This window comes from Triturus cristatus, chromosome 7 (genome assembly GCF_964204655.1).
Source record: "Triturus cristatus chromosome 7, aTriCri1.1, whole genome shotgun sequence".
In the NCBI taxonomy this organism is placed as follows: Eukaryota; Metazoa; Chordata; class Amphibia; order Caudata; family Salamandridae; genus Triturus; species Triturus cristatus.
Window position 1 is genome coordinate 1411600721 of NC_140590.1, and position 27053 is coordinate 1411627773.

Genomic DNA, 27053 nt, shown 5'->3' on the forward strand with positions numbered 1-27053 from the left:
CTACCTGAGGTTATAGATATTGTCAAAGGCATTTAAAGTCAGCTCATGTCTCAAAAATAACATATCATTGGGTCTACATCATCTTCTGTTAATGTGGTTATGAATGATGTGGACACTATTGATGCAATGTCTGATAGGGAGAAAAGGTTAAAAAATGGGCAATGTAGAAATAACACTTTGTTTCAGATGAAGGTATAAAACCGATCTCAGGAATAGTCCCAATTGCCTGCACAAGGGAAACGCTGCAACAAATGCAAGAAACTAGGACTTTTTCATCATTTCCGCAAAAGTGGCAAAATAGCAATCAAAGTTAGTAGTGTTGATCTTGGTCAGTATGACTGTAATATAGATATGTCTTATCTGGTATTTATGTTGGATGTATACTGATTCTACTGCAAAAATCAAACAATCCCGTGTACAAGATTACTTTGGGTTCAGTACTCACATTAAACATAATGGCTGACTCAAGTGTCCCTATCACCATTATTTCTGATACTTTATTCCATAAACAGTGAGGTCAAGACTATTCACTCAATAAACCTGATGTACATCCCGAAACATATGGGGATCAGGATATCAATATGCTTGGGAACTTTGTAGACACTGTGATGTCTTTAGGTAGGCAGGCCACCACTAAAATGCACGTCTCAAGGAAAGGTAGAAATATAGTGGATGGCGGGATTTTGCCAAACTAGGCGTTATGCTAGACCCTTGGGGAAGATCTTCCTGTTGTTCCTGCAGGGGTCTATAATTCCCTTAGTTGAGGATGTCAATTCTGAAACAGTTTCACACATTACAGATAGGCTTCCAGCATTTTTGTGTTCACAAAATCAAACTCAACAAAGATGCCATACCAATTTTCCACAAGGTCACAGAAGTCATCATTGTACCCACAGACTCTTCCAAATGGGTCAGTCCAGTAGTTATTATACGCAAAAGATCTGGTGACATTCTTCGCACACTTAACATAAACATACAGGCAGACTGTCATCTCCTTCCCAAAATTCAAGAGTTATTAGCAAACATAGGTCAAGTAAAATGCATTTCCATACCTAACCTTCAAACTGCTTACCATCAGCTTCCCCTCAATCCAGAATTACAAGATGTAAAAACATTCATTACACCTTTTGGGGCTTACAAGTATTGCAGATTTCCATTTGGTCTAGTATCTGCCACTAGTGCTTTTAGAAGCTAATGGATACCATGCTGGCAGACATTGCAGGGGTTTAGGCATTTCAGGATGATGTCTTGGTTTTTGCTAGAAATATCCAGGAACACAAATTGATTTTGAGAATGGCGCTGACGTTTTTCAGAGAGTATGGTATCACCCTGCGATGTGACAAGTGTAAATGTATGTCACTGGAAATCAACTACTTGTGTCATACTATCAGTCCTGAAGGTATCAGTCCAAAGTATGCATTAATTCAAGCCATTCGGAATGCAGATGACCCAGAGATAAAGATACTCTTCCCTCTTTCCTGGGCTTGAGTGAATGTTACTCTCACTTTGTGCAGGGATACTCATTTATTGTCCAACCCCTATGTAATTTACTCAAGAATGGCAAAATAAATATTTGGTCTGATGATGTCAATGAAGCATTTGAAATGATAAAATGTCTCATAGTGGCAGAACCTGTTTTACTAGTAATGACAAAAACTCCTAGGAAATATCAATAAAGTAAACAAATTACACAATATCTATGACAATAAGATGACCAAGGAAGACAGAAAAAATATGTTCAAATTTATTATTATTTTAATAATTTCTTCTCATATTATTTAAAAAATATATATTTATACAAAACATCTAAAAATTGAAACAATATTTAACACATTACATTTAATCAATATGTATAAATAAAAAGTTAAAAAGTGGCAATATCTTTATTAACTCGACGCGCGTTTCGGCGTATTCAACACCTTCTTCAGGAAAGCCACACAATTATAGATCCCGTTTCAAGGTGATGAGTTCCTAGGGATTAAAACTTGCATCTCCATAGTTGGTGGATGTCTTTAATTCTAATAAATGGCTGATTAAAATGCAATGCACCGGATGTGCAACGATGTCTTATTAATTTTAAAATCAACAGTTTCACGAAAAGGTCTGATGTCTGGTTGTCAAACAAGCTTCGTATAGGTATATTGGAAAAGCGGTCTGGTCCTACTTAATGTTAAAATCAGTGAAATTATATTCTGGAAAGCCTCTTGCAATAGAAGAAATTTAACGAAGAAACTGGAACAAGCACTGGATATGTGATAGTGTTCCAAATATGTAGCTCAATAAGCATACACAGTAAAGGACTTATCTGATAAAAGGAGGCTTCAAGTAGGACCAGGCTAAGGATGGCTGCCGGTGACGCCTTCGGAAAAGAGTATGAGAACCTGCTTTACTGCCTTTTTTAGAAGGTAAGAAATGTGTTGTGATGGTCGATGCTAGCCAAGTGGGCTTAGGAGCTGTTCTATCTCAGATGTCAGGTACTAAAGAACACACGATTGCTTTCGCCTCCCACACTTTGAAGAAGTCAGAAAGTAGTAACAGTACTATTGAACGTGAAGCACTGGCTTGTTGCTGGGCAGTAGAACGATTCAGAAAAATTCCTACTGGGCACACATTTTGATCTGATCACAGACCACAAACCCTTAATGTACATGTTGAATGTTAAGGGTACGGGGAAGGCATCATCAAGATTAGTCAGGTTGTCGTCTAAACTTCAAGAGTACAACTTTCCTGCAAAATACATACCTGGTGGAAATAATTTCAGGGCAGATTGCCTTTCCAGAAGGCCTGTCGATGATTCAGATGCGAATGATAACATTGAGTCCATCAATTTTCTTTTTGCATTTGTCACCCCAAGTGGGACGGGTATGCCTAGATGTGAGACCCATGCTCACCATGGCACTAGATTTAAGCGAGCCTGGTGATATGGGGTGATGCCCCAAATCCGGTCCCAGGATGCTTGTTTTTGGTCCAGGGAGGACCTGGCCTGGCAGTTCAGGTTGGACTGTTCCCATGGCAAGCAGGGTCAAGACTGATTTGCATATGGCTGGGTTTATTTTATTTTATTTAGAAAAATGTATATAGCATGAACATAACCCCTTGGGGTATCAGAGTCCTTTATAATTGAGCAAGAAAGAGGAGGCATGTAGAGCAGACAACAAGGTAAATGAGAAGGTGCAAGAAGGAGTCACTCTCTGCCAACAGAACAAAATACAATTGTAACAGTCAAATAATACACAAGGGTGAGAGAAATGTGTCATAGCGGGCCTAAAGATAGCAGACTCTGGGGTAACATAGTGCTTTACAATTGAACAAGAAAGAGTAAGCCTTAGGAGCCAGCGACAAGGTAAACACGAAATGTACAGGAGATAGTAACACTAAATCAACAGCTCAAAATACAATCATAACAGTCAAATAGTAAACAAGGGTGAGGAGAGCATGTCCTAGAGTGACTGAAAAGCGGGGATCTAGGCAGAAATGTGTTAATCAGTAGCACTTTAACTTCTTTTTTGAAAGATGCAGTTGAAGGGGTTCAGTCTGATTTCAGGGGGCAGGGAATTCCAGATTCTCAGAGCGATACCCAAGAAAGCTCAATTGTAACTTTTCTTGTTATAGCGTTTCTGTGGCTTCAGTAGTAAGGTGCAGGCACTTCTAGAGGATCTGGAGCCACCAAAGAGCTTAAGTTTTTGTGTGAGGCATATCAGGGTGTTGACGTGTAAGGCTTTATGGGTCCTGCAGACAATTTTAGTTGTATTCTTGCTTCATATGGGAGCCAGTTTAGGGATTTCAGCTCAGGTGTGATATGGTTGTTTCTTTTAAAACCTGTGATGAGCCTTGCAGCAGAGTTAAGAGAGGCCCTTAGTGGAGCCATCTTAGATCTAGGAAAACCGCAGAGGGTTGCACCTCCATAATGCAACTTGGAATCATTAGGGCTTGCAAAGCAGACTTGAAGTCATTGGGGAGGATGATGCTCGTTTGGAAGTTTTCTCCTTCATTGAGAGCACTGATGTGGTTCTGCATGTTCAAACTCATATCTAGCATCATACCCAGTGAGCTTGTGGAGTCAATGATGTGCGTATGCAATTAAGAGCTGTTTGTTGATTCATCCATTCTTTGAAGGCTGGTGACTTTTAATACGGGATGATTCAGAAGAATTCCATTTTAAGAGCGTTTAATTTAAGGTGATTGAGAGTAAGCCAATTTTGTGTTTTCTGTACAGTTGTGTTGAGGGATCTGATGTCCTCAGGGGAGGAGACTTTCAGGTACAGTTGGTTGTCATCTGCATACATGTGATAATGAATGCTGGATGGTTTCAAAATGTCAGTTAAAGGCTCCATGAACAAGTTGAAGAGAGTGGGTGAGAGCATGGACCTCTGTGGTACCGCTAGAGTGATTGGTGAGGGATTGCACAGGGACTGTTTCACCTTGAATCTTTGAGTCCTATTGTGGAGAAATGAGACAAACCAATTTAGGACAGGCCCTGAAAGCCCCATCCTGTGCTTCAATAAGTTGATTAGGGTTTAACCGTATCAAATGCTGCCGATAGGTCGAGTAGGATCAAACGGCAGGATTAGTTCTGATCCAGCATACTTAGCGCACAGTGTGAGTAGGAGCGGATTCGGTGCTGTGACTCTGACGGAAGCTGGATTGGAATTGGTCTAATAGTCACAATTGATCTTTGTGGTTACATAGTTGGACATGGATACATTTCTCAAGGAGCTTCACCAGAGTTGGAAAGTTCGAAATTGGACGGAAGTTGTGTAGGTCAGTGTGATCTGCAGTACATTTTTTAGAAATGGGGTAACCTGACCAGTCTTTAGGCAGTCAGGAATAGAGCCTTGAAGTAGTGAGGCATTGACTATCTTGGTCCAAAGTTGGATGATTTGATCTAACTGAAGAAATTCGATGGCAGAGGGTCACTGAAGTGGTTTGAGGGTCTCAGTGCTGCAAGAGTTTTGAGAATTCATCCAAAGTTTTGAATAAGCTTCAAGAAGCATTGTTTTTGGGGGTGAGAACCAGAGCGAGACGAGGCACAACAATTGAGGAGCATGGAAGCTGATAGGTGGTGTGATTGGCAGGTGCTCCAATGCAGACCACAAAATATATTCCATCTTTGTTGTCTTTTCAAGGAAGAAGATGGGAAATTCCTCGCAGATTGTGTGCAAATAGGATCCCACTGGGGAAAGGTTAGGTTGGCTATTTTATTGAAGCATGAAGAGTTCAAACAGTATGTCTGTTTGATTTGTAACTTGGTCTAGTTAGTTTCTGAAGTAATTAGCTTTAGAACTTCTAATGCATTTGTTTTAGTTGTTCCTCTATGATCTCAGATGTTTGAGATGTTTGAGGGACGGAGAGGATCTCCACAATCATTCTGCTAGTCTGAGATTTCGTCTTTCTGCATTCAAAGTACGATTGTTCCAAGGTTTGGAGACTTTGGAGGACATTCTTTTTAGCTGTAAAGGCGTAATCAAGTCTAAACTGTTTGTCATGGAGTGATTGTAGTGGTCTGTAAGGTCATGGGCATCGGACACGTCAGCAGGAAGGGGCAGGATGTAATTACTGAGTGATGTCAGATCATTTAAGTTAAAGTTTCGCTGGCTTCTTTGCCAGTGTATGGGATTATTTAGCTGAACTTTATTAGTTCTCATAGATTCTGTGATGAGGAAGGTGATGCAGTGGTGGTCTGTCCAGTTGCAAGGGATGATAGATTCAAGCTGAATGGAGTACCGATATCTCAATCTAAGGCTGCTCCCTTGATGTCAGTAGGACTGTTGCATATTTGGATTCGGTTGAGGTCCACTAGGAAGGTTTTAAAGCTATTGACTGCAGGGTCATTCATGTAATTCCAGTGGAGGTTAAAATATCTGAGGAAGAGCTGAATGCCATGAAGATCAGAGTTGGTTGAGATGATTTACATGATTTGTTCTATGAAGGAAAGGTTGTCTCGTAGAGCGCGTGGAATATGACTACTTGCCTGCTGTTACATACAGCCTCGATGCATAGGTATTAACATGATGATAGGGCAGGAATTGTGACTGTTTGACTGATAGATTGTTATGGTGTATAGAAGTGATACCTCCACCTTGTCCACTAGATCTGTTTAATCTAATGATGCCGTAGTTAGGAGGGACTAGTAAGTCAAGGATAGGTGCAGATGAGTCATTTAGCCAGGTTTCAGTCAGGTCAGGATCATGTGTGAGGATAAAGACAGCAATGTCTGCTGTGTGTCTTACTGCTGATCTGCAGTTAAGAGGTATACATTTAAGCTTAGGGTTGTGTCAGCTATGGTAGTTTGTACAGTGGTGACTCGTGTGATGTTGTTCTTTTTCAAGGATCTGGAGTTGACCCTAGGTTCTCTGTGCGGGTCTGCATGGATTGTCTCGATTTGACACATGTTATCTAGGTAAGCAGAGTACGTTGAATCATATGAGAGTATGAGGGACTGAATATCATTGTCAGACAGAGGATCATTTAGTCTAATGGGTCGAGAGGGGTAGTTAGAGTGGGAGGATGTTTTCCATCTAGGTTGAGGAGAGACCGATATTGTTTAGATGACAGTGTGTGGGGGTTACTGGAAGCCTGGTGCAGTAGTTAGCGGTATGGGTGTGGTTATGACTATTTGTCTTCAGAGAACTACTTAACCTCCGATTATCGGCCCACTCGGAGGTGTGGTGCAATAGGCTTTGAAGATCTGCCTTGAGTTGTTGGAGGACTAGTGAGATCTTGTCAAGTCTGGATCAGAGTGAGGTATAGAAGTGGGTTTCTGAGACTTGGAGCTGGGGGCTAGTTTGGGGGGGGGTGTTCAGGAATAGTGTGTTAGAAAAATACTGGCCTGGGAGAACCTGTAGATGCTAATTAGGGTTATGAAAGGAGTAAGTCTTGCTGGGAGCAGTTCAGAAGTACAACAGCTGGCTGATATGAAGTGCTGGGGTCATAGCTGTCATGTTGCTAGCCAGGTTTGGGAGTTCAGATTTTGGACGTGACATCGATTTGGCTATGGGGACTGTGTTAGGCACACTAGTAGCCACCACAATAGGGTACTTGAAGGTCTAGGGTATAGACGGGTGATGGTGTGACTTCTGAAGCTTTGTAACTCTGAGCTAGCAGCTGTCGAGGAGTGGTGAGCATGCTGACTAGTTTGGTCATTACTGGAGAGGGACTCAGACCAACCAAGTGGAGTTAAAGAGTTGGTATTGTGTATGATGGTCCCTATGGAGGAGCAAGGAAGAAAAAGGGAAGGGTCAATTGAGATGTCTAGGCTATGAGAGGACAATATGTGAAGTTCCTGGAGGTTGCCTGAGGAACTAGAACGTCTTTGGGAGGGGGCGTATTCAGTAGGAGTCACTGTGTTTTTGATGATGGGGAAAATATTGTCAAAAATGTCAAGGTTGAGGTCTGATGATTGGATAAGGATACTCCCATTGTTGTAAAGGGAGATGGTTGTTCCTGCTCTGTAAAGAGGTCAACCTCTATTCCATTAAACTGGAATAGCATAGTGGGCAATAAAACAATTGATTTAGGCCCAGATCTCGGTACTGGGGGTGAAAGTTTCACATTGATCAGCATTCCGTCCATCATTTGTTCTATTGGCTTTAGTAATTTGAGCACTCTACCACTGCTAATCAACAGTTAAGTGCATGTGCTCTATACTTAAAAACATAGTAACATTGGTTTATCCACAGTTGACATATTTCGTTAACTTACAAGTCCATAGTAAAGTGCACTACATGTACCCAGGGCCTGTAAAATAAATGCTACTAGTGGGCCTGCAGCAATGATTGTGCCACCCACATAAGTAGCCCTTTAAACATGTCTCAGGCTTGCCATTGCAGAGTTTGAGTATGCAGTTTTGAACTCCCATGTCAACCTAGCAATTTAACCCACTTGTCGGGTCCAAACCTTTATTTTTATTACACATAGGTCACTCCTAAGGTAAGCCCTGGACAGCCCATGAGCAGGGTGCAGTGTATTTAAAAAGTAGGGCATGTACCTTTTAGGTTTCCATGTCCTGGTAGTGAAATACTCTTAAACTCATTTTTAACTACTTTAAAACTTATCTCTCCAATAGGACAACAAAGGGATTTCCTTATTACATTTTTATAAATGTCATTTCCAATTGGGAAGAGATGGGACCCCCAAATTTGGTGTCTCCGGGATCACACTTTAAAAACACAACGTATGATGAAGTTGAATTTTAAATTGTAATTCTGAATATGCCACTTCCTAGAAAGTTGACATTTTCTCACTGTAACTATTTTGTGCCTTCTGCCTGTCTCTTAATACACGTCTGGGATGGGTGACAACCGGCTTTGTGCATTCGCTCTAGACAGCCAAACACAAAGGGAGCTTAGGTGTGACTGATGGGCGCTCCACTTCCTGATGGGCCATCCTGGGCAGGATTGAAGGGAAGAGCTGGACCGTACACCTGAAAGGGATGTGCCCTGTCCCCACACAAAGGGTGGCATAACCCCCTGTAGTGAGTCTGGAGCAAGGACAGGAAAGGCAGGGACTTGTGCACTTCAAAGACATCTCTTTGAAGTCTCCCCTAGTTCAAAGTCCCAACTGGGTATAAGTACTGTACCTCTTACACCACCAACTCAGAAATCTTCTGGACTGTGGACATTCTACCAGGAAGGAGGACTGCTGGAGGGACTGCCACTCTGCTGAACTGCTTTGTTGTGCTGGCCTGCTGCCTGCTTTCCTCTTGCCATGCGATGTATGTTTTTAAAATCTTTCTTCTCTCACTACATCACATTCTTTTTCACTAAACTGTGAGCACAGATCTACAATCCGCATGTAATGATATAGTGAATATTGTTAATAAATGAACCACTTTACAATGTTCCCCTGCGTCCCGTCCTATACATAGTTTCTTCAAAACTAACTTGTGTCAAAGAAGTACTGAATGATTAAAAAAGCTCTCCTTGAAAATATTTAAATATTTAAAATATTTATCTTTACCTGGACCAATTGGCCTTGTATGAACCAAGTGAGCACAGGATAATTCAGGGTGTGTTGTGAGTTATCACGACTAGGATTATGGTTCCTGTTTGTACAAGGTGCATAACTCTGTCAACCAGCAACACGTTTTTAAATATTTCCCTATACTAATCTACCACTAATCATTTTTGGGTTCCAGAGTAGCGTGATGTGATACCTGCCGAAAAGCTCTTTGATGTAACTTCAGGGGTGGTAAGCACGATAAGAATACAATTACAATTACATTTATTGGGCACTCCTTGCCAGGACCAGTGAACCATAAATGAGCGGCTCTGGCTGCTCATTTATTATTCTCTACCTTTTCTTTTTTTTGTGGGTATCCCGGTCCCACCCGGGACACCCACAGTTGGCTTTTTTCTTGGGAGTTGCGGGGTACCACCAGGGACCTTGAAGCCCCACCAGCTCCCTGAAAATGTCAGCTCCTATCTGGTTGCAGCCTTTTTGCTCCAGGCGGCAAGGAACAGTGTCCTGGGGCTCTGGCTCCTTGGGACTCTAAGAATTGAGCTGGCCCCAAGGAGCGGGTTCCCCGGGCCATGCCATGACTTGAGGAGGGAGGTCCCATGTTCCTCTCCCCAAAAAACACATACAGTTGACCCCAACTGATGGGATCCCCAGGGTCTTCAAATGGCTCAAGGAGTTGGGCCAGTATGCCGCCCTCCACATATAAATAAACTCCAGCCCTGGCCAGGAGTTCACTTTAAAGTTCTTTTGCTGCAGATCCTCCGCAGATCTGTGGTACAGATAAAAAAAATATATGTTTTTCGGCCCTTGGGGATCTTTTATCTGGAAAGGAGACTGAGTCCCTAAGTACTTAAATGGCTGCTACAACATCTATGTTGAAATTGTGGCAGCCAATCACTTATTATATTTTGATCTGCCAGGTACATGGAGCCTCCAGTGGAGTGAAACATGCATAAACGTTGAATCTTAATTTCTCAAAAACTACTCAATGGCTTTGCACCAAATCACAAAAAGTAAGTTTTCAGTATCAACATCAAAGTGTCTGCCAAATTTGGTGTGAGGAGCTGTGTCTAATTTTCCTATGCAATATTTCATGGGTAAAATGTGTTTTGACACCCCTCCCTTTTTCTCTGCCCCTGCTTGAAGGATCACCTGAAATTTCCAGGAAAAAACAGAGGTGGACGAGACTTTGTTTTGAAAAATGTTGTAAAAATGTGTCAAATGAGGCCAAAGTTATTAGAAAATCAAAAAGTCAATTTCCTATGGAAACATGGTCCTAACTATAACTACACAGTGGCGACCGCCATTGGGTAATGTATTTGTAGATTATATATATGTACATCTACCCTCTCTCTCTCTCTCTCTCTCTCTCTCTCTATGAAAGATAGATAGATAGATAGATAGATAGATAGATAGATAGATAGATAGATAGATAGATAGCTAGATAGATAGATAGATAGATAGATAGATAGATAGATGGATGGATGGATGGATGGATGGATGGATGGATGGATGGATGGATGGATGGATGGATGGATGGATGGATGGATGGATGGATGGATGGATGGATGGATGGATAGATAGATAGATAGATAGATAGATAGATAGATAGATAGATAGATAGATAGATAGATAGATAGATAGATAGATAGATAGATAGATAGATAGATAGATAGACAGACATCTCTTTCTCTCTTTATTGCATTCTGGAAAAAGCAGATGGAATGCCATAAAGTTTGAACAGACATGCACTTGTTTTTAAAATTCCAAATAAATACCAATAGTTGAATTTTTGAGGCAAGATGCTAACAGTAAAACATAAATGGCTGCATAGATTTGCAAATGTTGGTGGGACTATTTTGAGGATTTTTCAAGAATAATAAAAAAAAAAAAGGAATTGCTTTTTCAATTTTTGCACTTGGGGTTTTTGTATTCCTTATATGGAGTCTTTAGTGACAAGGACCATTGGTTTTGTGAAAGTTAAATCAACTGAGAACCAGATAGTTTGCATGCTAATATTTTATGATTAATCTTGACATGTATGCCCGAAGAACAATACATTCCTTTTAAAAAGACAGATATGGTTCTTAGAGCTTTGGGCATTTAATGGAAGGAATGATAAAAACCTTGGTAACTGTAAATTTCCAAGTCCGTTGTAGTTGATCTGTTTAATATTGTTGTCTCATCACAATATTACTAAGAAACTTCAAATCCCACAATGCTCAGTGATCACAAAGGTTGTTACTTCATGTCCAGCATTGGATCATGCTCAATCCCAATGCCTTTCGGCATTGTGCCTTCGTCAGGGGATTTGCTGTGAATACATATGATAGTTTTTAGGTCTATGCCTTACAAGAAAAGTACTGTATGTTAATTGGGTGCTCCCGTGATGTACACACGTACTGATTAGAACTTCGTGGTGATTAGTAAACCTTCTGAGTCTCCGAGAGATTTTAGTGAGTTAATGATATTAGAATGGTCAGCAATGTAGACCGTGCGTACAAGGTGAAACGCCCAATGGTTTTTGTCATTCCAGTGCCTGAACAGTGTTAACCGTGATAGCTTCAAATCTCCACACCGCCCATAGGTGAAAAAGAACCCAGGTGGTTTGTTAATGTTTGGTGTTTTTAAACGCAAACAACGTGCATGTTTAGTGACGGCTGGGTGACCGGCTAATTACAAAAAGGTAAGACGCGCGTACGCGAGCTTAGAGAATCGCGTGTCTCACTGTGGTTCTCTGCGCATTATCGCATACTGTATACCCACATAAATCTCCCCAATCCCAATCGTGGGTTGCTCTTACCATAATCGTGTGTATTAACAGGTTAGTCTGACTCTCATTCCTCTCGCGGGCTGCAAATGACACGCGTCGGTGACCCGGAAGTGTGCTTATTACCGTTTGCCGAAGAAGTGTACATAGAAAACGGACTAAATGAGAAGGGACTAAGTAAAAACATTAACAGCACTAGTGGGGAGAGTGAAATGCATAATCGTTACACATACAATGAGTTCAACATATGAACGTCGTAGCTAATATGACTATGTAACGCTGCCCAGTGTTTCATTTATAATGTAATCCTGGTAAGGATGCGAATATGATTAAACAATCTCAAACACCATATGAGTACCACATTAATCTGTCCATGTAGTCCAAAACGGGTTTCCCTAGTGTGCTGCTACTGTGTGTGTTTAAAAGGGATATCTCGGGCTCAGGTGTAATTCTTGAGTTCAACAAGAATGGTGTTAATGTTGCAAGTGTCAAACAGACAAACCGTACTGATAATGAAGGTGCAAAATTCAGGTTCGTTTTTTACAGTCTCACAATTAACATTGGAATTCCATGCGCTCGTTCATCCCATTAGGTTTCAGCAAGTTCAAATAGCTAATCCAATGATTTTCACGTTGTAATAGCGCATCATGATTGTCTCTTCCTTCTTTCCTTACTACCAGCTCCAAGACGCAAAACTTTAGTTGGCTAATATTGTGGCCAACTTCGATGAAGTGTTGTACCACTGTGGACTTGATCTGTTTTGTTCTTAAGTTGCTTTTATGTTTATTCACACGTATTTTGATTTTTCGTTCTGTTTGTCCAATGTAAGGTTTTCCACATGGACATTAAAGCATGTAAATTACGTTTGATGAATCACATGTGGCATTTACTCTTAATTTGATTTTATGGCTTTTCATAGGATGGTTGATGTATGGTCCTCTCATTAGGTTATTGCAATTGTTACAGTTCCAACAGGGGGTATTGCCTTTAAACGTTATTGTATATACAAGGAATAAAAACGTGGGAGAAATACTAAAACACACAGATAATCTACCACTACAAATATTGCGTGTCTCACTGTGGTTCTCTGCGCATTATCGCATACTGTATACCCACATAAATCTCCCCAATCCCAATCGTGGGTTGCTCTTACCATAATCGTGTGTATTAACGGGTTAGTCTGACTCTCATTCCTCTCGCGGGCTGCAAGTGACACGCGTCGGTGACCCGGAAGTGTACTTATTAGCATTTGCCGAATAGCGCATCATGATTGTATGGTCCTCTCATTAGGTTATTGCAATTGTTACAGTTCCAACAGGGGGTATTGCCTTTAAACGTTATTTGTAGTGGTAGATTATCTGTGTGTTTTAGTATTTCTCCCACGTTTTTATCACTTGTATATACAATAACGTTTAAAGGCAATGCCCCCTGTTGGAACTGTAACATGAGGCATGACTGGGGCATGACATTTGATGCTAGTATTGGAGCAGTGATGTCATCTGGAGGTCTGTTTCGATGGTAAGTGCTCCATGGAAATTATCCATTCCATGATGTAAACTGCAGTCTTCATCAGATGTTGCAAAGACTAAAGGATAGCGGTAACAATGCACCCACAAACAATTGTCAGATGTCCCTTATGCTAACTTCTCTGACCTTCCTCCTCATTGAGGTCAGGGTATAGCAGTTCTCCCGACAGGGTAACTCGTGCCAGATCTGTCATTGGGAGAAAAAATTTAAGTGGTGCAAACAAAATATGGTGGGTATATTTTGGCCTATTTAGGTTTTCGGTTTAGAGACTGGAATATTTATAATGACCTGGGTTCTGATGCAGAATGTTTCTTCTAGCAACCCAATAAAAGATTCTGCTAGGTGCACTTTACCCTCTATGACCACTGTCTGAGTTGTCTCTCTGGCTAGTAAAAAGTCAGGGATGATCATATTGTGTTAGTTATTGGCAGATGTTATTGTTGCCTTCACCTCTGCTTGCTGGGTCGAAACATGGGTATATGATGGTTACGTTTAAGCAACATCATTGTGTATTGAATATTTTTGTTGTTCACCTTTGATTTTACTGACCATCTTGTTTTTCACTCTCTGGTATTGTTTGCCTGTAATAGTAGTTTATTTCAATTTAAAAGTCCTTTTACATTGAACTTATAGATTTAGATTGATTTTATGCACTCATTAGAGAGTTTCTAATCCTACAGAAAGTCATCAATTTGTCTCCACCTTTTCTTGACCCCCCCCCGTTCAAGATCCTTACAGACACTAATCATGCTATCTCTCAATATTCCACACATTCATCCCCCATGACTCGCCCCATGTCACTAAGTGGATTCCCACTATTCCCCCGGCCCAAGCTGCTTCGGCAAGGTCAAATTAGCTCACTACATCCAAATCACCATGTCCAGATAATGTTTTTTTCTGACTTCACTTCACTGAAGCGTCCCATTGCTCGAACTCAGGGATCTTCACTTCCTGAAAGTCTTACACATACCCCTCAAAATTCCCTACTGAAGTTTGAAGGCCTCGGCTGACATCACATCTCTCGGTCACCTGCTATTTACTTCATAGCATGTTGAGACTTTACTTGTTCTAGTAGGTGCCTCCATATGTCTGCATGTTTAGTGCTGTTGGGAATTCGGAGATGTGCTGAACTAGTTTGCACTTATCAGAACAGTGATCATCTGCAGCTTTAAGGGTGTTTTTAAAAATGTATGGACTATGTTTTCTGTACTTCACGTTTGCCAACCTCAAAATCATATTTGTACCTTTCTTTGGATGTACTAGAGATAATCTTTTTTTATGCATTAGTCTAAATTAAGAATGCATCACACAACACATGCAATGCGGCCTATATAAACTTGATTGATATTCTGGGCAAGCACACACTGTTTTGGAAAAAACAGCAAAGGTTTTATTCTTGTTTTGTAAATTATAATCTTTTTTTATATTATTGTAGGGTTTCACCTATTTAGTATTTACTATGACCTAGATAGTATCGTTACGATGATGAATATATTTCTATTGTTCCTTACTATTTATAATGTATTACATTGTTAACCCCTTTATCTCAATGCTGAATGGTTTTAATTAATAATGCATTAAATAAATTATATATAGGTCTAATGCAACTCAGTTCCTTAAATGTTCCTGGGTGATGGTTGAACAATTGTTTCTGTAAATATGTTTCTGTTAAAATGCTAAACAGGAATAAACAGAAATAAAATAACATTTTACATTGGGATGGCCTACTTACCCTTTCCCACACCAGTTCTTTCCTCAACATGGGATGGATGGTAAAGTTGTTTAAACATCCTGTGGAAATGTAATTGTGATGGTTTCACATATGATCATAATGATAGGGACTAAATAAACCTGTTAGCTTGCTTTTTTGGTTCTGTGTATACCATTTGTATGTCTGGTCTTCACTGCTTATCACTGGAGTTGGACTTTCATCCATAAATCGGGTGAATTTGAGAACATAGCCTTGACCTGCCAGGCAAAATTGGCCAACTTTCTGGAGAGGATGAGGTCTCACGGCTAGACTGCCGACTTTGGAGCTGGGAAACCAAGGGCCGAGCCTCAGGGTTGACTCCACATCCTGTGATTCTGGGCAAATCACTTAATCTCCCGTGCCTACCAAAAAAATGAATGTGTTTTGTGTAACGTAACTGGTGCTTATTTAAAGTGCTCCAATACCTTTGGGTCGAGTTCGTGTTATATAAATCTGCAGGAAAATTAAAAAAAACTTCTAAAAAGCAAAATGTCCCCACAGACAGGCCTGCTCAACTGGACTGTTTTCCATTTGATGGATGTTCTGCACGTGAAAGTGCGGCCATTTTGTAAATGGAGAAGAAAAGCACTGGATTTCCATACATGGTGGTGAAGAGTGTGGGTATGGAGCAATTTCTGAGGAACAAGCACAGGGGAAGTCAAGGGTGTTGTCCCATGTGCAACTCTGCGGTTTGGTCCTTGGAGTATGTGCAAGAGAATTGGCCCATTGGCACATTTAAGAATTGCCTCTAGGAATATGTGCAGAGCGGTGGGGGCAGGCGGCATGCTTAGTCCTGCACATTGGTGGGAGCAAGGGGCAAGGCAGGATGGGGGACAGCCGGCGAGCAGAGGCAGTCCACCTATGACCAGGTCTCTTGCAACAGCTGTCAATTTCTCTTTGTCAAAAGCGGACACAAAAACTGCGGTTCGCATGGTTCACACTGTGGGAAGCAAAGTTAAAAAAAAAAATCGTCAAATTGAGAGCAACTTCACACACCCCTACTTTATCGCATTCAGTAAAACTGACAAGCTGCTGTCAGAATCCTTAAATGATTAGCTTTTATTTACCTTATTTTTTTTTTATACATTGCAGTTTTACAACCGGAATTCTTTTTCAAGTTGGGTATTTTCTTTTTCTTTAAAGTCACCCCATAACCACAAGTCTCATTTCACAATTTATTTAATTTTTTTTATCGGACCTGAAATGGCGTCGAAGTTCGACATTCATTTGCTGCCTTCAAATCAAACAAACACCGAGTTAATTGGATAAACAGCCTTGTGCAATCAGTAGCTGGGGGAGGGGCGGCAGGAGATACTTGGAATTACAGAGTGCACGCTCACGTTTTATTAATCAAGGCATCTCCGGCGAGCAGAAATACCCTGGGGTGCAAACATCTTAGTTTTCCTGCAAACAGAGAAAATACCATGTAATCAGCTCGTGGCATACCCACCCGCCTCTGCAGAGCTGGGCGTGGGCCTATCTGTCTTAGGGAACCTGTCACGTTTTCAATAATGGATACACGTCGAGCCAGTTCCGTGATACCAGAGTCCCTGTCAGCATTTCAAATATTTAGTTGATATCTAACTTTGTAACCGAAGAACTGCTGATAACATCTCATTGAAAGACCAGAACGCTCGGCAGAGTTGCGTAAAAATTGCATGCCTTCCAAAGTCTTCCATTGTATGTTAAATTAAATTGGCCGCTTTGCTAATCCCCTGTCCCAGGCCCCTTTGTTTTACTGTTTATCTTTCTGCCCACTGTATATGCGTGGTATAGATAGGAAAAGCCTGTATCATTTTACAGCTCACAATGAGCATCTGGGATGTATAGATGGGGACAGACAGTCGGTGGCGTGCAATACGTTGTGGGATTTTTACCCACAATGATTGATTTTTAAAAGCATGCGAATATTCGGGAATAGTTTTAGCCGTTTTCTCGTATGGGGACGATTTTCGTTTAACAGTTACCGTCAAATGTATTAAAACCGGGGTCACTCAGACATTCTAGCACAAAATGGCCGACTGGACGCCAGTGTTATTTGCTATTTAAATTGCCTCCCTTATTTGACTTTAACCCGTGGCATTGAAGCGCCCCAGGGTAGATATCTTATCTGTTGTCACCAAGGAACAGAAAGAACAGCCTCAACATCACCAACTGTGCTTTTTAAAGAAGAAAATAGAATGAATGCCACAGCCTGTTGTGTTCCTGTATTTAAAAGTGACTTTGCATGGGACACATTTTCGGGTAAATATATATAATTAGGCTGGCTTACATACAAATTCTAAAAACCTGGTTTTGTATTTTTAATTCTATTTTTTTTATAGGCATTCATTTATTCAGAAACAAAAAAAACGTCGTGCCTAGTCCTTCCTGAGAAACATTACAACCCCTAAGTGTCCTATGAAGTGTTTCCCGCTAATTTCCTCATGTTTTTAAACAAAACCAAACAAAAATAACAAGATGTGCCTGGAGCCACAAACCTCTGCGTTCGGGCTTGAAATGGAAGTTATGTTTTTAGTTTGAGTGAATCACAGTCTTGTTCACATAAAATATTTGTGGTAGAAGGGATTGATCCTAAATATAGTATAAATACAATTGTATGCCTTAATAGCTGAAACTTAAAATAAGTTAGAAACCATTATCGGCAAAATCAATAGGTCTGGTGCTAGCTGCCTGCTTTTTGGCTTTGTCAATGCTTATTTTGTTTTGTTATGGTTACTGTAAAACGTTATTGTTGGAAAAGCTGCTGAGTAATCGCTGACATAAAAAAGTTTAAAAGACTGGCTAAAAGCATGAAATATTTTTATGGCCTTTGAAAACTCACTCATTACTATGGGCACATAGGTCAGTGTGCAAAATACCACACTGATCGCAAAAATACTGGTCACAAATTGAGACCAATATTTTGCAACTAGTGTTTAGTAATCTAGCCCTAAATTATGTTTGGAAACAAATTTAAATAGTTTGATGTACATACAGGTTCTGTGTTTAATTTGAAAGACCATAGAATTATATATATATATGTTGCACATGTCTTGATTATGTTTTACATGAGGAAACTGACAAGATTTGATTTACTTTAAAATATTATTTGAATATTCAGCATGCACATATTATGTTTAAGGTAGTGGTATGTGTTACGGGAATAAACTATTAGTGCGACCAATATAATTCTGATGAATGTGTGTATTAGACTTGTAAGAAAAGGCATAATTGATGGGCATATTTAACAAATAATCATGCAGCGCAGCAAGCTGATCACGCAGCGCAGCGAGTCACCTTGCTGCGCTGCGTGATAAGGAAAGGGCAGGAATGCGCCATACTTAACAATATAAGGTGCATTCTTGTCATTTCACAGTGCTGGCACATAATGTGCTGCCTAGCGCCAATGCAGGCACCCTTGCACTGTGAAGCAAGGGTGCCTGCGTTGTAAGCAGGATTGTTTTTGAGCAGGGAGGGACACCTTGCCGCATAAAAATAATCAGGGCCCACACCCTATGCCCGTCTCCTGAGATTCTCTCACTACCACCCGGCAAAAGTGCCCCATATCTCTCCAGTCATAAGTTATTTCTAAACACAGTGCCCCCTATAAGGTCAGTGCCCCCTACACAGGTTAGCGCCCAGTGCTGCCGCACCAGTCACACTGCCCTAAATCCGGCCCTGAAAACAATCCCCTGAGGCATTTTCCTCTTTCTATGTGTGCTATATTAATCCCCACGTCCAATTTGTACTGCACATGGTTCTGTTCACTCAAGGCGCATTCTTCAAATGTTAGCGGCAGTGGGTTATAGCTGTACAAGGGCACTATGTCCATTATGCAAAGTTGAATGCCATAGTCAGACAGTTGTGTCCTCATGGGGGTACAGTGCCAGGGAATGATTGAGGCTCAAACTCATACAGCCATGCACAGTGAGTTTTGCCTTCACACAGGACAATCCTCACTGTGCATAACTGAAGCTGAAATAAAACAGAATTGAAATGCATTTGGTGTATGACCACCACAGGAAATTTAATTCTGAATATGGCTTTCAAATTTTCAAATACATTATAAAATTTAAAAAGTTATTTTTTATGTTATAAAAGGTTGCTTTGCATTTGGTGATGCTGCACGCGCAACAAAATTCGTTTTATGTATTTTTTTCGTAGCTTACCTGCAATCAGCCGTATGCCGCATTTTGCAACCCCCCATCCTGCCCCTCCTCTGCCCCACGTCACCGCCCCGGTAACACGCCCTATACGGGCCGTCGCTGCCCAAAAACCTACATTTCTAAAAGCCGGCATATCAATGACATCAGTAGCTAATAGCTGAAGGATCATGGATAATATATGTTTACCTCTGCCAGAGGCCCGTAGTTCCCGGTTGAGACTGGCCTGACATGCCCAATGCCCATTCACACCCCATCCAACACCCGCCCTACATATCCTTCAGGTAAGCACAGCTTGAGTTGGCTGTAAGGTCTTGACTTTCTTCCAAGCCCTCTGCCGATCAGGTTGTGTGCCTGCCCATGCTGCACAGGCCCTTTGGCTCTGTACAGCAGGGGGGGGGGTGACTGTCCTATGGCCAAGCTTTGTATCCAGCTGCCTTTGTGACTAATATCAGGTGAGCAGGGCCTTCAGCTGTGTGTGAGTGGGTTGGTTGCATAGTGCAGTCTATGCAGGAGTACCGCAACAACACTGTATGACATTTAAAAGGTTTTGAATCTGTTTGGGCCCATGACCTCGTTTTATGGACTGTGACCACTGGATGTGTCATAGTCTACTGCTCTTCTTTGAGTCCTGGAGTCTGTGAGCATGGCCGGGGGCCCAGACACTATTTATAAAATGTCCCTTTATTGGAGGTGAGGGGCTTCCGTATCCATTTGCCTCCCTACACACACTGTCTTGTGACCAGGGGATGTCTCCCCAGCCCTCATTTGTTCAACCTTTCAATTTTCTGCCAACAAGGAAACCAAGATTCCCACTGAGGATTGGCAATGACACATTTTCATCATCAAACTGCCCCCCGATCAGACCACATGGGTTCACAGACTCCAGCTAAGGTCCACAAACCCCTATCCCAGCAGTTTCCCATAATTTCACGTGGATATCTTGGCTGGTTTTAGCAGCCAAAGTCACCAGGTGGATCACCACATCTCGGAATCGTGACACAGCTAGCAATCTACTGTTACCAGCACCAAAGTGGTTACGGACACACTCAGAGTGAGGGCCTCAATGGCTTTCCACAACTGGATCCATAAGGTGGAACAATTAAACCAATTTACAAGGGAAGGGCTAGAGCAGCAGGCATATGGGAGAATGGACTGACCTTCCTTTCCAGAGATGCCCACAAGTTCCCTTGCACATAAGAGCAGCCACATTCATCTTACACCGTCTCAGGGCGCTGGTGAACTAAGGAAAGCCATTCATTCACAAATCTTCTAACTACCTCCCTTCTTTACCAAATACATCCAAATAAAAGGCGCATGTGCCCACCCACCACTCCCAATAACACCCCACATATTCCCCTTACTCATCCACTTCAATCAATCTTTCTCTTTCAAAATAATACAGTAAATGTATGAGATCCCAAGAGCAGAAACTTAATACATTTACCACAACTAATCCACAAGTTAACAAAATAGATAAATAAACCACTTTTACTATCCTACTACCTTTTTACCACTAATCTTGGTTTCTGGAGAAGAGTGCTATTATCCGCAAAGCGCTTCAATACCTCAGCAGGGTTAGTGCGTGCTATGTCAATATAATTTACAATTGCAATGAAAATAACAATACTTCACCTGGCCTCTTTTCTTCCACCACTGAAGAGGCATACGTTGACATAGTATTTACCATGAAATTTACTGAAGCGATGAAAGTGTGTAAAATATGATTTCAATGTGCACATCTAGTAGGCAATATTCCCACAGCATTACCACTACTTAGAGTATGGCTAATATTATATGGGCAGAGCACGCATGCAAAAGACGGACGGTGCCCTGCTATGTTGGCATTGGTCCCCGGCCCAATTAGTTGGCCCCCAAGTGGGGCATCATTCAGGTCTACTTGCTTATGATACGGATTTATTAGAACCGAACATTATTCGACCATGCTTACTTATTCTTGCTTAATAAGGAGTTGGCCTAACAGCTAGGGCCGTCGACCTCGAATCTGGGGAACTGGGTTCAAATCTCGGCAATGACACTGAACATCCTGTGATTCTGGGCAAATCACTTAATCTCCCCATGCCTAACAAAAAGGAATATGTCCTAATGTAACGCAACTGATGCTATGTAAAGTGCTCTGATACCTGATTCGGGTCAAGTTCACGCTGTATAAAATTCTATAAAAAAATAAATAAGGATATCCCTAATTGTCGTCTACATACTATCTTGATGAAGAGCCCCGAATTGGCTCATAAGGGATTCGAAAAAACCAATACATTTCATTTACACTTTTTCTCGTTGTTAATCCGTATTAAAACTAAGATCAAAGCTTCAATTGTGCTATATATGAAAAATATTGTTTCAGTTGAAACATATACACCCTTCTCTTTTGCACTTACGCTTTTCTTCCAGGATTTCAGCCCTTCACTGTCACTACATTTCACTATTATTAACACCCTTGGTGATTTTGTCATGCCTATATCTTTAATATCTAGATTTATGAACTGTGACAAGACCTAGGCAAACAAAACTTTTTGTGATATATCGTGTGATGCCCTTAGCTGGGTGACCACGAATTTCTCACTATTGATAGTAAGTGTTAACGAGTCATGGAAAAGTGAGAGACATCTCCCCAAGCAAAGAGGAGTGTTTTGCTTACTCCAACCACCCTCATAAATTACAATTTTAAAGATGTAAACATCATATTTGGCAACCCAAACATATAGAATAAAAGTGCGTGCAAGGCACAGCATGTCCTATTTGTCATGGACAGTATTTTTCCGAATCCTTTACCATACCAGAGCACACACTTGTAACTATAGGATCCAAGGGGCATATGTATCAAACGATTTTTTAATCGCAAACGCTGCGATTCGCAAAATAACAGCGTTTGCGATTAAAAAATCGGTAATCGGGATGTATGAGCCAAATCCCATCGCAAAATTAAGGAATTGCTAATTTAGCGATTTCTTAATTTTGCGTAAGCATTTAAGAAATCGCAAATTGCGATTTCTTAAATGATATGTAAAAAGCACCCAAGTTGTGCGAATTATCCTTAAGAAATTGCAAATTACCACCAACTTCCAGTTGGTGGTAATTTGCGATTTCCTTTCAAAATGCACTTTTTTGAATTTTACAAAGTGCCACGTGGCGCTCATACATGCCCTTAGGGCATGTATGTGCGCCATATGCACACACATGCTCATTTCAGGGGTGCATCAGGGTGTCATCATGACACCCTTGCACCTTTGAAATTATTCTCAAATTGCGATTAGCAAATTGCGATTCGCTATTTGAGAATTACTTCCCATTCATTCCTATGGGTCTCCTGGCCCATAGAAATGAATGGGCAGGTATTCCTTAATTGCGATTTCGCAATTTGCTAATCGCAATTAAGGAATTTTAAGAAATCGCAAAAAGTTTGCACTTTTTTAAATACATCCCGTTTTGCAATTCTAAAATAGCGATTCTTTAAAAATCGCTATTTGAGAATCGCAAATGGTGATGTTGATACATAGGCCCCCAAGTGTGAAATATGAATTGTGAAGTACTTTATCCCACTTGTCCCTTTGACACTTACTTATTTCCCGAAGTGTTTTTAACTATTATGTTGTTCGTGTAGGTTTGGTGTTGGATTAAATGTGTTCTTCAAAAAATAGCTTCTTTTTATCTTCCACCCCTGGGAAGACTTTTAATTACCTCCATGAGAATGTTGACTGAGTCTGGCCAGCATCTGTGGGAAGCGTTCTGGATCAGGCCGCAATGACATCTGTCGGCTGAGAAAGTGATGCATTGCCACTTATCAAGCAAATCCAATTTTCAATGTGAGAAGAAAAAATAAACATAATGTCCAAATCCATTGTCCCTTTGGTACAAACAGGTAAATAAACATGCGGCTATCTATGCGGTATGACACGAGAATGCACTTTATTAAGTGTTTGCGTCCCAGCGAAATGCAGAAAGAGTATCATGTAACTGAGAGTTTATTTCAATACCGTAACAATTTAAGGAGCTTTTAGGTGGGAGAGTATTTTGGTAGTTTAAAAAAATATTAATTAACAGTAGGGCAACAGTTAACATATCGAACTTTGCTCTCTTTTCATCTAGAGGTTTGGGCACTAAAATACTTTAGCAACTCCTCAGATGCCAGATTTCCAGTGGCTTTGTGATGAGAACTATAACTGTGAAACACAACGAAAATCCCTGAAAAGTGTGTCAATACCATTGAACGAAGCAAAACTGTATTTGTCATAAAACATTTCACGAATGGGTTTTTATCATTATGCATGTTTACTTTTATATTATTTAAGTGTGGATCTATCTTTTATGGGTTTAATAATCAAAAAGATTTAAGGTTTGATTGAAGGCCTGTCACATATTTCAGTATGAGATGAATGGTGTATTACATATGTTTCCTATATCTGACAAAAACCTCTAAAAAACTGAACTAGACCATAAAGGGTGCCTGATCACAGTACAGCAAGAGGATTCAAAAATGCAATAAAAGCAAAAGCCCCATTGTGAGTCCTTTTTAGTGGGTACTGGGGTAGTCAGTGGTGACTCTGTTCAGTGTGTGCAGTGAGTACCATCATTCACCGTGAGCAAAAAGGGGTATGAAGTTCCTCTGAGTCAAAGTGAATGAACAGTGAGATACAATTGGTGGGATGAAGGTCAGGGATGGTGGTCCCACAATATTCACAATAAGGGGGAGGAATTCCCCTTTCGGAACTAGGGCTCACACACACCTAGCAAGCTAGGTGTCATGCTTCATCATATGAGCCTGCACCTCGTCAGGTTGGCGCTACAATACCCGACGGGCACCCAGTACGGGGAGCTTTAGCGGGTATCTTTTGTTTCTGCCATTGGGTGCAGTGGGGGTAAGAGGCCTAGTATGTTTAGATGTGAAGGGAGTGGATTAAAACAGGTCAGTTAGCCCTACCAGTAATTTATTCAGGAAGGTAAACTGCCTGATTAAAAACAGAGAGAGTGGCGGTGAACTAGAGGCTATGTATCTAGCTGTGTACGCTCTACTCTCAGTCAGTCCACATGTTTCGTGCCCTGGATGTCAGGAGGATCAAGGCACTTCTTCAGGATCAGGAAGACGCTATCTACACAACGTGATAAGGGAAAACGACATATCACGTAATTAGGTAAATAACCACAACTGTTGTCTAAAGTAGCCTGCAACAGTATCCGGCAGTTGTCAGGACACCAATTTGTGTCCAGCGTTTAGTGAACGCCCGTCTCCGGAACCGGCGGCAGGGTAGGTGACGAGACGGGCGTTCTCTGAACGCTGGACACAAATTGATGTCCTGACAACGTTTTTCTTGTTCATAAGGGATTACCTGGTTCCTGAATGGGATGACTTGAAAAGTTCTGTGTTCCTTGTTAGTCACACAGCAGCATACTTCAACATAATCTCCATACAACTGACCATATGCAAATTTAGCAGAAGAGCTCTCTATACACAAGGGTTCTCACTGTGGCACACCTGAAGCTTTATATAATCTTGGAAATAAATATCCCAAATTCCAGAGGAGCTCAGAAGCACACCTTTTCACCAAAGCCAGTGGCTTGATTGCTCCACTAAAATCTGTGTCTTCAGCCAGGTGACCCCTGAATGATATTACTTACCTTGCTGATCAGATGAATAAATAACGATTTGCTAGGCTACTTGATAGAACTCAGCAGTTCTTCCACAGCAAAGGCTTTCACATAGGTCGGCAATACATAGGGGCCCCATTCATGAAAAAAGATGTAACTGTGTGGACGACAGAAATTCACAACTCTGCTAAAATATATATATATATTTTTTGTTCTGTTTGCTAACATTTCCATGCCTTGAAAACTGCGACTGGTGCAGTTCAATTTAGTTCAATAACTTTATTTGAATACCAGAAGTATCCATAAAAGTACAAAACATACAATAAATTACATGTGGTGATTGATAAAAACACAATTCGATAGAAACAGTGAACTAAAATTCAAATCACATAACAAAATGTGCAAAACAATAATCTTCTCTGTGAGCTTATTCAGTATTCATGGTTCCACGAGCTCGTACTGCTACTCTCAAAAAAGAGCCAACACAGGCGATCATCTCCTCATCTATAAATTAACAGAAAATACTGTGAACTATCCTAAAGTTGATAATATTAAGCCTTTTAACAAGATGAAGCAAAAAATGTCTTGAATACATAGAATAATAAACACATTTCTTTTTAAAATGCAGCATTGAGTGTCCACACTTCCTGTTACAAGGGCAGGGCAAATAATCAAGATTAGCATTAAAACCTAGTGGAAAACACAAAAGATATTTTATGGTGCTAGCCCTATAACAAAACAGTAAGCTTCGCTCCCAACGACCCATTGATGAGGAGAGATGCTCCTTAGATCCCCATATGTTATCTCAATAGCGAAAAACAAGCTCGGATTCGTGCAGGACTGACATAAGCGTTCTGCACCTCAGAACCACTATTTGCTGGCCCTTATCAGGGAGGCCTTCGATATTGCATCAATTTGCGTGTCTCCAACAAACATTGTTTGGCAATTAACACCACGAGCACACCTTAACAAGCTCGTTTTTCGCTCTTGAGATAACATATGGGGATATAAGGACCATCTCTCCCCACCGATCACACACCATCCATTGCCCTGAAGAAGTTCATTTTCAAATGAACGAAACGCGTTGGCTGGAACTTTTTACTGTCGGATGACATTGAGAATAAAGGATTTATTGACACAACAAAACAAGTCTACGTGACTTATTGAGAACTTTCACCTGAGTAGTGCACCACTTCAACTTTGTTTTAGTTCTTTCTCTGCCTGGAACTGGCACCCAACGATGGCAGGTGCAGGAGTTGCATGTGAACACTGATTTGGACTACCTGTGGATATAATTACAAAGGGAACATAGCAGGGAAGTGCGGTTACCTGGTCCACCGTTGCTCGCCTTTGTTTTCAACTCTACAGAGGGGCAAAGGAGCCTCCTGTGCATTAAGTTTGTGTTTTTTCTCATGAGGAAAACTTTTCCGATTAAAACCTTGAAATACTCACTCTCCGCCCATTCTGTGGGTTTACAAATGCAGATTTCTGCATACTAATCACAGGAAAATTGATACAAATAAAAATCTTTTAGGTCCACCAGAAATCCTTTTTTTGATTCCTGGCACACATAAAATGGTACATTTGGTCATAAACCCATGTTTACGACCATATTGACCTTTGTGAATAAAGCCTGTGTAGTCTAACAGTACACATCAACATTTTAACCAGACTACTGATTGATATCATAACACTGTTCTGTATGTAACCCTACCAGAAGGTGCTCGGAAGATGCCAAACTGTAATTTGTAACTCTTTATAAAAACTCAACAAATAAAAAAAAGAGGTATTATTGAGCATTTCCCATATGACTGTTAGGCAGGTTATGTCTCTTTGAGGGGGCAGATAACTGTTTTTTAGTGGGGAAGGGGGGCTTAGAAAAATATTAAGAGTCAGTTATTAACCCATGACCCGGGGACCCCTGGGGGCCCACATTGTCTACTCAGAGGATTAGTGACTGCTTAGAAAATTAAATACTATTAACAAATTCATTAAGAGTATATAGGTAAAGAAGCAAAATGTAAAATACAATTTTTAAACATTCTGTAAATGAGAAGTAATTTGAAATTGGAGGCTAAAAATTTAATTGGCATCCTCAGATTTATTTGTGAGAGCACTGCAAGGGCATCAAACGGAATATAGTATGGATAATGGCTGCATCAATTACATTTATAAAAGCTCAACATTTTCCATTCAAATTACAATTTGATGTTTTATATTTTTTTTTAATGGAAACAAATATTTCTTCATGTGTGTATTTGTTTGATGAATGCTTGTTTCTGTATATTTGTGTTTTGTT

At 40.7% G+C, this 27053-nt stretch overlaps 1 long non-coding RNA gene across 2 annotated transcripts in view; it reads left to right on the top strand.

The window, feature by feature from the left end:
- The window catches only part of LOC146812127 (uncharacterized), a 375865-nt gene that overhangs the window by 334880 nt on the left and 13932 nt on the right, over nucleotides 1-27053 (top strand). Inside the window, exon 1 of one of the 2 annotated variants that reach the window (XR_014965870.1) lies at nucleotides 17115-17249. The exons of the other annotated variant lie outside the window; for it this stretch is intronic. This is a non-coding gene — a long non-coding RNA (uncharacterized LOC146812127). Of the gene's footprint in view, nucleotides 1-17114; nucleotides 17250-27053 lie in introns of those variants that run through there. 2 annotated transcript variants of the gene reach the window in all.